The sequence below is a fragment of the Aythya ferina genome (genome assembly GCF_964211825.1).
Source record: "Aythya ferina genome assembly, chromosome: 13".
NCBI lineage: Eukaryota > Metazoa > Chordata > Aves > Anseriformes > Anatidae > Aythya > Aythya ferina.
This window is the reverse complement of record NC_140311.1, coordinates 13,405,866-13,416,183: the sequence shown is the minus strand read 5'-3', so window position 1 is coordinate 13,416,183 and position 10,318 is coordinate 13,405,866. Positions and strand designations below refer to the sequence as shown.

Here is a 10,318-nt window from a genome sequence, read left to right as displayed (position 1 = left end):
CAGGCACAAAGAAGCAATGCCTTTGGTGTGGATCTATTAAAAAGTTGCATTGCTTTTCTGTTTTGATGATGCTTCACTATTTTTCCTCAAGAAGCCCTAAGCCATCACCCAAGAGATTCAGACAGGAGAGAGATGGGGCAGACCCCGCCTATGATTTGGATTTTTCACCAAAAAAAAAAAATCACAAAATCACAAATATCCACAAAATCACTGCTTTCCTTATGTTCTTTTACACAAGAGACAAGAGGCTGAAGTTTGTGTGATGCTTCTTTGTTGTGTAACTAAGAGCTCTTCAGCACGGTTGTGTTTCTGCACTGGAGCTCTGTAGGCAGTCACAGCCACCCACTCAAGCTCAGCTTCCACAAGCCAGTATCTCCAGTAGAGCTCCTAAACTGGATTTCTAAAATAATTCACTTCTAAAATAACTCACATCAGCCTGCTGGTGCTGCACAGGTGAGAGGGAACTTGCTGGAAGGAGCATGTGTTGGCCAAAGCCTGGGAGCCTGCACTTCACAGGGTTTTTGGGACATTCTGAAGGGCTTGGCTACGGAGGGGACAATGTCGCCACTTACCTTGCTATCTTTCCTCCTGCTGCTCCCTTCAATCCCTAAGGTTTCTGGGGTCTCCCCCACCTGTTAACGACATCCTCATCCAGCTTTCATCTGTTCTGGCTTTAACTGATGGAGGGGGATAAGTGCTACCTTTCCAGCAAACTTTGCTCCTCATTACAAAAACTGAATTGCATCTGAGCTGCTCCCAAATCCATCAGCCTTTGCAGCAGCCCAGCCAGAAAGCACAGGAGAAGAAATAGATCTGTGCCCATTGCTATCAGGATGTCGTTCTAACGAGCAGCCTATTGCAGGCGACAGCAGGGTATTCCATCCTAAAGGAAGAATCTGAGAGACAAAGGAAAAGCACTTCTGAAGTCAAGGCTTAGCTGGCAAAAAATTATTATTATTATTATTATTTTATAAAGAAACATTTCAGCCACCAAATTTAAGCCCAGACAAATAAAACAATCCTCATGTTGCAGTCAGGCAGCACACACAAGAGCTGAAATAAGTACTCACCACTGCAAGCAACAAATCACCAGAATCCAATCTTGACCTGCGCCCAGGTGTTAAATACATTTTAATTAAAGAAAATGTAGAAATAGTGAGTATTTAGTGTTTCTGTAATGCTAATGTGAAACATCATTTATGGATGTGCAATAAAATACATATGGAGATTGAATTTATTGCTGATTTACAGTCATGGGTGCTTAGTCCTCACTGCTCGTGTCCCACACCTGTACTTTGGCTTGTAAGGCCTACCCTTAAACTGGGCTAAGAGAGACTGGCTTGTTGAAAAGGAGCTGGCTAGTAAAATGCTTTCAGACACCATGTACTAAATTTATGTTCCAGGCAGCCTAGAAAGCAGCTAGGCTCACTCATTTTAAAAATAAAAGTGCCACTGCAGAAACACGCGCCGTTTCCATCACACCTTCATTTAGGGCTTAGGAAAGCGCCAACTCCCACAGCAGATGCAGCGGCGCTGGCAGAGGGGAATTCCCCACAGCAGATGAACCCACTTTTGCTCACTTGGACTCTAAAAGGATGATGAAGCTGCCTCTGGCCTGAAACCCACTGCTTGGTGAGGCTGCTTCCTCACCCCTTCCTGCGTGAGGGTCCCAGACCTCAGCCCGGAGGCACTGCCTCATGAAGTCTGCTCCATCGCAGCCAAGCACTTGCAGGGCTGAAAATGAGGAACCGATGAAGAGAAATGAACATCTCCCTCACGGGAGGGCTCACAAAGTCTGGTTAAAAGCAAGGAAGGTCGAGGTCACAGGCAGAGGAGCTGGCTGCCAGAGCAGGAGAACAGAAGGGGATAACTCCTGCCCATAGAGCAGGCCTGCGGCGAAAGAGCCTCCGCTGGGACTTCAGTCACATCCGAGGCTCCGACCTTTCAGCAGATAAACAGATTTTCCTCGTCCCTTGAAAGGGACCTGTCTCTGCACCAGGTTCAACACCTCCAGGCAAGTGCGAAGCAGCTCAGCTGTCACCCGGCTCGTCCCTGTGATCACTGAAGGGATCAGTGCAGATGAAAACTCAGACCAAGCACGGCTTTCCCGGCCTTGTGCCAACTTCACTGCATTTCCACAGCTCAGAAGCACTCTGATGAACATGTCTGGAGAGAAACATTTCAGAGACGTAAGCTTTGCACTGTCTGCTTTTCCAGTTAGCGTTTTCCCCTGAAGACATCTTCTCAGACAGCCCGTGGAGTTTCTGGGCAATATGATGAAAGCATCCATACTCATTAAAGCAACCTTTTATTAGCTTTTTAACAAAGTACTTTTACCAAGGGGAAAAATAGACCACCTAGAATTTTAAAAGCCATTTTCTCTAGTCCCTTAAGTTACTCTCAGGTGTCAGAACACTCCAATAACTACAAGACCTTCCTGCCCTACAAAGCACTTAGGGAGGAAAGGCTCTAACAGCTGTGCGCACACCTAGAAGTGCTCCACCCTCCCCTTCCCACCAGAATTTCAGCAGATTTTTAGGCTGCCCAGGGGGAATATAGTTATATCAGTCAGCCCACGGCAGGTAGAACTGGCCAAGTGGAAAGCAAGCTGTGAATTTCTCTGGGAACAGACAGACTGAGTCCAGTACTCTGCCAGACACACAGATGCGTTATCTTCACAAATATTCACAAGTCACGGAGGATTTGGACAGGCTGAGGTTCTGTGAGATGGGAAGAATCAGTTTTTAGGCCCAAAGCATTCAATCAAAAACATGACAGCCACAGGACACAAAACACCAGCCTGGCACCAACCCAGACGACTGGCTCAGATCTGCTCAGGACTTTCCGAGGAGTGACTTTGTCCCAGAAGACTTAATGCCAGATCAAATATCCGCTGTGCTCCTGCAGCCAGCATAAGGCACTGAAGCTAACACACGTGGCCACGATCGGATGTGGACACTTGACTGTGGAAAAAGTACAGCTTGGAGATCTACAATCACGTGGAGCCTATATATTTAACTGAAATTTTCCACTAATGGTTTAAGTTCTGCTCCCATGTACCAGACAATACTGTGTATTTCTGTGTGCGTATTTGGCTGATTTGGGGCAACTAGAGGAATAACAGACTGAGAACTGAAAATTTCTCTAGATAATCACAAGCTACAAAAAGCTGTGGGTTAAACTGAAGATTTTCAGGCTGTCCCAGAGCTTGGAAAAGCTTTTCAGGCAAACTGCACAGCCCTGGCAGGACATACCCTCTAGATCTGGCTGCAGAATTCTCAAACAGCAGTTCTCCTGCATTTTAATATATATATATATTACATGTATTTTTTTAAACATATCTATTTGCCCACAGCAAAGTCTAGCAGGAATGAAAGACTGGATCTCTGTAATCCCACTACACTGACCAGCAGCGTATCCTTTGAAGGAGGGAGAGCACAGCTGCAGCTATATATAACCCCATCGCCCACATACATAGAAACCATTCTCGATGAAGTGATGGGTTTATGATGTACAGGGAGAACAAATCATCCTGGACATATTTGGGGAAGCCCTACACTCCCTCAGTAAACAACGTGTAGCTAAAATAAATTGGAGAGATGAGCGGTAACTTATTTTCCTGCCTGGAAAAGATATTTTAACTACTCAATTAAATATTGCCTAAAGCCACACTATTAGAGTAGCACATCCCATCTGCAATACAGACAGATCTTGGTTTCTTATTACTGGTCTTCAGGCTGTCTGGTACTTAAAAATTCTAGTTTAATTAGATGATACCTTCCACAAATGCTAAGCTATTGGCACAAGATAATTAAAATAGTATTTAGGAATTTCTGCCATCCAAGAAACCTTCTGCAGGAATCATATGTTCTCTTGCACATAATAGCAGGTTACAAGCAACACTGAATAAACAGATTACATTATTTCCTAGCTCATGTTGTTTTGAAGCACATGGCTTCAATCTGGGCTCCTTTCTCTCCCCCCCAATAGTTTCCACCCAAGACCATCCACAAATCAAATGTTTGTACAATATATTTCTCATTGATTTCTCTGAAGTGTTTATCCAATACTGAAACAGACTATTTTAATTCTGAATTAAGAAGCAAGTATCTCCATTATGAGGAGCTTTAATTCTGATTGCAGTTATTATACCTAATTATAGCTGTCTTGAAACAATACAGCGAGTTGGAGAGGTTTGGGTGCGATGCCTGTATGGGTAGTCAACTCTCTGATGTGCTGAAATACATTCAATCATTCCCCTGTCAGGCGTAACGCTGAGGAGCTCTGCTGGAGCATTAAAATGGCACAGACACGTGCCTTCAACACTTTTGCAGAAGTGCTGTTCAGGAGGTAGCTGGGCAGCCTCCCAGAGCAGCAGAAACGCAGCCTTGCCCTCATGCACCACCAGCTTTTTGCCAGGTGGCCTTTTTGTAGGCTAGAGAAAGTAACAGCACACTGTGGCACCCACCTTTAGACATTCCCACTAGGTCCATGTGTGTTATCACCCCCTTTTCTTGCATGTGGGAACTGGGAGGATGCAGGTGAAGAAGCAGCAGCACAAGCCGTGAACGAAGCGCGGTGACTCACCTTCCCCCACCTTCCATATGCCTCACCCCATCAGTAGTCCACCCTCCGTAGGATGATGAAAGGAGGTTTGCAGAACGCTGCCTGGAATATGTTTATATTTGAGGACTAGTTCAATCGGTTCCTTCATTTGCTTTGTCAGATGATTTTCCATCTCTTCACCCCCTATCCACCTCCACCATCTGCCTAAAGCTACCATCTGCTTAAAAGTTTGGGGGAATTTACACGTGATCGAGAATTTTGCACCACAAATACAACTGAAGGAGGTCAGTCTTCTTGCATTTCTACGTGCTTAGAAAAAGTACTTCATGATTCAGATCTCCGTGATAGGGCTCCTCAGGAGCTCCTTCCTACCTCAGCTGCGAACCACATAAACATCACTTCATTCACTGATTTGTGGTATTTACCCTTTCCATTTGCCAGGATGAGGTATTGCCTTGCACTGGGTACTGTATGAACACAACAAAGAATCAGTATCTCTGGTCCCTTATAAATTCCTTCATGAAAACCCCGTAACTTTGACAAAAACAGAAAAATTTCCACCTACAAACAACAGATCCTCTGCTGCCACTTCTCCAAGAGTCCTGTACTGTCAGTGGACATCTCTGAGCACAAGGACCAGCAGGCTTTATCCCAATGCATCTGAGCTACTATGACTACAGATATTTTTTGTTCACCTCTTTTGTAATCCTATCAAACTCCTTACTTTAACAATATAACCACCGGATGCACTGTGCACTGCAGTACAATATGAAGAAATAATATATCATGGGAATCAGCCTTGGACAAAAACGATGATGGAAGATGCAAAAATATCTGTTAGATTGAATGATTTTAGGTTGTGTCCTACCTATTGCTTCCTTTTTGCTGCTTGCTTGGTAGTAGCAGTTTATGGAAGAGCTTTGGACAATTCATTCAGCCTTCAAACATCGCTAGAGGTGGCTGGAGCACTGGTAGCTCCTGGACAAACAGCTGTCAATACCTTCCATACGCACTTCTCACTGCAGGTTTCATGAAATCCCATCAAGACAAAGCCAAGAGAACAACTTGCCTGAAAGAGCTTTACCCACTATATTATTAAGGCCTTAGAGATTAAAAATAAACAAATAAATGGATAAATCCAAAAGATAATTCCTTCACTGCTAGATTTGTAACGGAAGCTGCCCACATCTATCAGATCCCTGGGTATGTATGCAGATGTTTCAGCCATATGCAGCAACATATGGCTCGCTTCTCGCAAGAACTAGTCATTTTTGCTGCGTGAGGCTACAAACTCACAAAAACCATAAACACAGAGCATCCCAGCCTGCTTAGGACAGAAGGGGCATCTCTGCTGCCTTCATTTCCCCCCTGCCAGACTAGCTGCCCACCAGCTGAGCATTATATTAGCTCATTCCCTCTCTCACCCTGGTACAATTCAGGCTCCGCAGCAAACACCTTGCTTCCAGACCAGAGCGGAGGCAGCCCCCGCTCCGTCCTCATGGGCTCACTGCAGGGTGTGCTCCATGAGGACACTTGGTGACAAAGGACCCAAGGGCATCTCCTCACCTTCACCCCTGGGTCAGGGGACTTGGCTCCATTTTGAGGAGCCGCGTTGTTAGCCAACGAAGTTAGAAGCAGACACCTTTCATCTCGGTCCAACAGCCCGGTGTTTGATCACAGTGCCTGGTGCCTCTACTGAAAGAACAATAGGAACAAATTAAGTGCTGCTCAACCTCTGCTGATCAGAGACCCTCCCTGCCCCAGACATCCCTGTGTCAGAAGGGACTGGTTGCATACAATCTCCTTCCAGACACCCTTAGCAGCAGTGCACGTGTGGACAGCCACCAGCTGAACAGCGAGTCTCAAAGCTCCAGGCATTTCTCCCTTCTGATTAGTGACCGGCTTCTGCATTTGTGAAAGTTATTTGTAGGGCAAAGAGATTTTTCTGGATGCCGGAAGAAAAGTCCCTAGCTCAGATGAAATTCAATACAAGCACATGAGATTGAAAAGGTCACGGTTGTTAGACTGGACAAAATTTAATTCTTTTTGGTTACAACAGCGAGAGAGGGAAAGAGAAGCTTGGGAATTCCAGCCTGACTTGAAGGAAATATGAAAAGAGATATAGAGGATATTTTAATCTTATAAAACAAAAAGCAAATCAGCATGCTTCACAATGTAACATCACAGGGAAGTTTTTTTTTTTGTTTGTTTGGTTTTTTTACAAAGCTGCCCAAACCTAATAATCAGAATAACTGCTGGGACTAGGCAGGCTTAGCCTAAGAAGCCTGGAGTGGCCGCACACCTCACATACACTGGGGAGGACAAAGCCCTTACAGCCAAAAGCCTGCCCCAGAACAGTTCGGTGGCTGATCCACTTGGCCCACATTTCTGTGGAGCTGTAACTGAACCACATAGCTTCCGCCAGGTATAAGTGGGTGGCTTTGACTGATGTGACAAACAACAACCAGCTCTGTCTTAAACTGAAGCTTTTCTGGGTATTTTGATTTGCAAAACAGTTATGATTGAACACGTACCCCACTCTAGAACATTCCTTCAAACTTTGCTTCCCTGGGGCTTAGGGTTTCATTTCCTACTTGCTCTACACGACTCCTAAGTGTCGATGCTTTCCCATACACAAATACAACTTGCACATTCCTTAAGCACAAACCTGTCATTTGCAGTATAAATATGAACTGGAGCATAAATGGAGCACTAAAAAGAATGAACTCTTGAGATTTTAGTTCCTCGAAGTACTGATTTATTACTGCAAAACCGTGGGTACTCTGTTCACAGACAAGTTTCTATCTTCAAATGCCTGTCAAAAGCAGAAATTATTCAATTAATGTGGCTTTCTACAAAGACAGCTATTTCAAACCTCTGCTGGAAATTTATTGAAAGAAATGTCAGTGTTTACATGTAGGAGAGAATGTTTGTTTTGGAGGAAAAAAAAAATCTGAGCTGCAAAGACATGAAAGGATAAAAGCTGTTTATTTTTGGGTTCTGGTTCTCAGTTCCTTGTCTAAATAAGAGACTGCATCTCTAAAGCAAAGCCTGGTTGTGAAGCCCTGAACCTCTGCCCACTCTCCTTCTGATCGCAGCATGAAAAGTAGCTGTGGATGACACAGGGCTGTGAATCAGTACTCTGCTCATTTGAGAGTACAGGAGCAGAAGATCTAGCTACAGAAACAGGAGAATACCTCTAAGCTAGTGCTACCCCATCCCCGACACCCCTGCTCACTGATATCCAGTTCTCTGTGCTCATCGGAGCCTGCCAGCTCCCGCTATGGGGCATAGCGAAAAGCCCTAAGTCACAGTAAGTACATTAAGGGCTAAGTCATTACACCCTGGAGCTTGAAAATTTGCTTGTTGAGGACTTTGGCCTTGAGGTTATAGTTGCAGTCTCCTCTCCCTGCACCCTGAGGGAGCGGCATCTGCTCTGGATGAAAGCAAAGGAGAGGCTCTAGGTATCAGGGGGCAATCGCTTGTAAAACCAGAGCAACAGCTCGGTGCAAACTGCAGTAGCACTTCGACTCGACCTTGGGACTTAGTAAAATTTGTTTCCATAGTTTGGTATGTTTTGTCCATTATGAGTCCTGAAAAGCCTCAGATACACTACTGTCAAATCAACAAGACAGGAAGGTTATTTCCAAGGGCATTCACAAGCCTCCCCTAGACAGGCACATGCGAAGAAATTCTTTGCAGCCACCCGTGTAACTTCCCAAATAAATAGCACCACTACGGAGAGAAAACAAACACACACCCTGTGTTTCCATGGCAAGGCAAGTGATGTTATATGCCTTTTTTTTCCTTAATCCTTCTGAATCCTCTCCCAGGGTTAGCTGCTTCACAGCCAACCATATCATATTTTATAGGCACAAATACATCCTCATTTTCTTCACATGGCCTTTCCCCTTACTCCACCAGCTCACCTGCCTTGCTGCCATCTTTCCCCAGCCTCACACCTTCTGCAGGGCTGCTGCAGGAGGCAGGAGCAGCCCTTCCCCATGCCCACCATGGGACAGAGCGTACAGGGGCCCCAGAAACGGATGGGGCAAACAGAGAACAGCACAGCCTAGGCTGCCCACCCTACAGCACCTGCTTCTCCCCAGGCCAGCCCCATTAATTGATTTGTTCCCAGCTGCGATGGCAGGCATTGGTTTCTCCTGGCCGGGCTCATTAAGCTGCCATCAGTACCAATTTGCTACCTGCATGCTGCAGGGAGGCTCAGGAGCTCAATGGAGACGTCTGATTGAAAAGAGCTATTGCCAAGCCCGCACAGCTTCCAGGTGCTGACACGCACGTCCCTCCCAGCATTTTATTATTTAAACTATTTCTCTTGTTTATGACCTAGAGGCTTAGCAGTTTATAGTGCTAGATGAAGAATGCCTCCATCTATTGGAAAACAGGGAGGAAAAAATAGCACACATTTCAATTTTCTCCCAGATTCTTCTTGGCATCTCTACAGCTGCTTTCTCACTGCAGGTATGTAGTAGGGAAAGTCTAGTTAACTTCATTTTTGTAGGAAGAGCTATTGAAATGAGAGGAAGCAACCTCAGAAGCAAGACCCAGGCCCTGGCCCATGGTCCTGACAGACTTCCCAGCACTGGTGCTCCTCTGGGGTAGCTTCACAAGTGCCACCTTGGCCCTGGTGCCAAGGCACAGCAGCCACAATTTGCCTAAAGCCCACCTCCTGCTGGTGCAAAACCAACCCCCAATTACATGTTTACCTGCACAGCTTTTTTTTGTTGCGGTTATTAAGGATACTGGTAGTAAAGGAAACTGTTCTCAGCCAGAGGGCACTGGACAATGCAAGGAGCTGCTATTTCCTTTTCATCCTGCCTACTGCTTTTTAACATGCTGAATTCCAAGCACACAGAAGTGAAGTCTTCATTCCAGGCAGGACAGATACATGACATGTTTCCATGCTTACTGACAACCTTGACACACTGTTAGTGTAATCATTTACATTTCGGCATTCTGGAACAAGAATAAAGCAAGTCAATGACCCCTGCTTGACTCTAAATTGTTTTCTGCCTCGTCACAACACACAGATTTAGAAGGATAATTACCTCATTACTTCTGGATGAAAATCTTGAATTAAACTCCAAGATCTCCACCGTCTCTCTCTTTGCAACTGAAATCACTCCAGACGCACAGCCAGAGAGGGTGATAACAGGAAGGCTTTGCAGGGCTTGTGCCAGCACCTTCCCAGAGAGAAAAGGCTGAGAGCCCCCCCCCGGCAGGCAGAGAGGGCACAGAAGCCCCCCCAGCATGGATGGGGGCTGGAGCCCACCCTAAGGCTGTGGCAGGCACCAGCCCAGCTGCCCTGGGGAGGAGCACAACAAGCTCCTGGATCCCTGAGGCCAGCTCACAGAAACTGCTGGAGAGACACAGCTTGTGCACCCTGAGCTCAACCACCAGGAACCAGGCTTTCTGCATCACTTCCCTCCTTGGGCCACATGTATTTTTGGAGACAGATCTCATCCTCTCCCTCTCCATGGGCTCAACGGGCTGGATGCTGCCAGCTGAGCTAGTCTGGAGGAGCTGTGCTGAAGGGTGACAGCTCGCAAGCTTACAGCACCCCAGGTCATCTGGAGAGCCAGGAGTCCCCAAATACCACTAAAACGGGGTAGGGCAGAGCAGCCAGCGCAAGCAGCACGCCCTAGGAAGAGGGACTGCAGCCCAGCACGCATTCCTCAACAACTACCCAGGCTCCCAGCTGCCGCTGCTCAAGCAGAGCTACTTCAACAGG

The 10,318-nt window shown here is 46.2% G+C and overlaps 1 long non-coding RNA gene across 2 annotated transcripts in view; it reads right to left on the bottom strand.

Moving 5' to 3' along the window:
• Positions 1-933: 933 nt before the first annotated feature.
• The window catches only part of LOC311444228, a 73,550-nt gene continuing 64,165 nt past the window's right edge, over positions 934-10,318 (bottom strand). Inside the window, exons 2-4 of one of the 2 annotated variants that reach the window (XR_014697759.1) lie at positions 6,133-6,261; positions 5,435-5,585; positions 934-2,166 (exon numbers count right to left, since the gene is read on the bottom strand). This is a non-coding gene — a long non-coding RNA (uncharacterized lncRNA). The remainder of the gene's footprint in view (positions 2,167-5,434; positions 5,586-6,132; positions 6,262-10,318) is intronic. The other variant, XR_014697758.1, reaches the window with a different exon arrangement.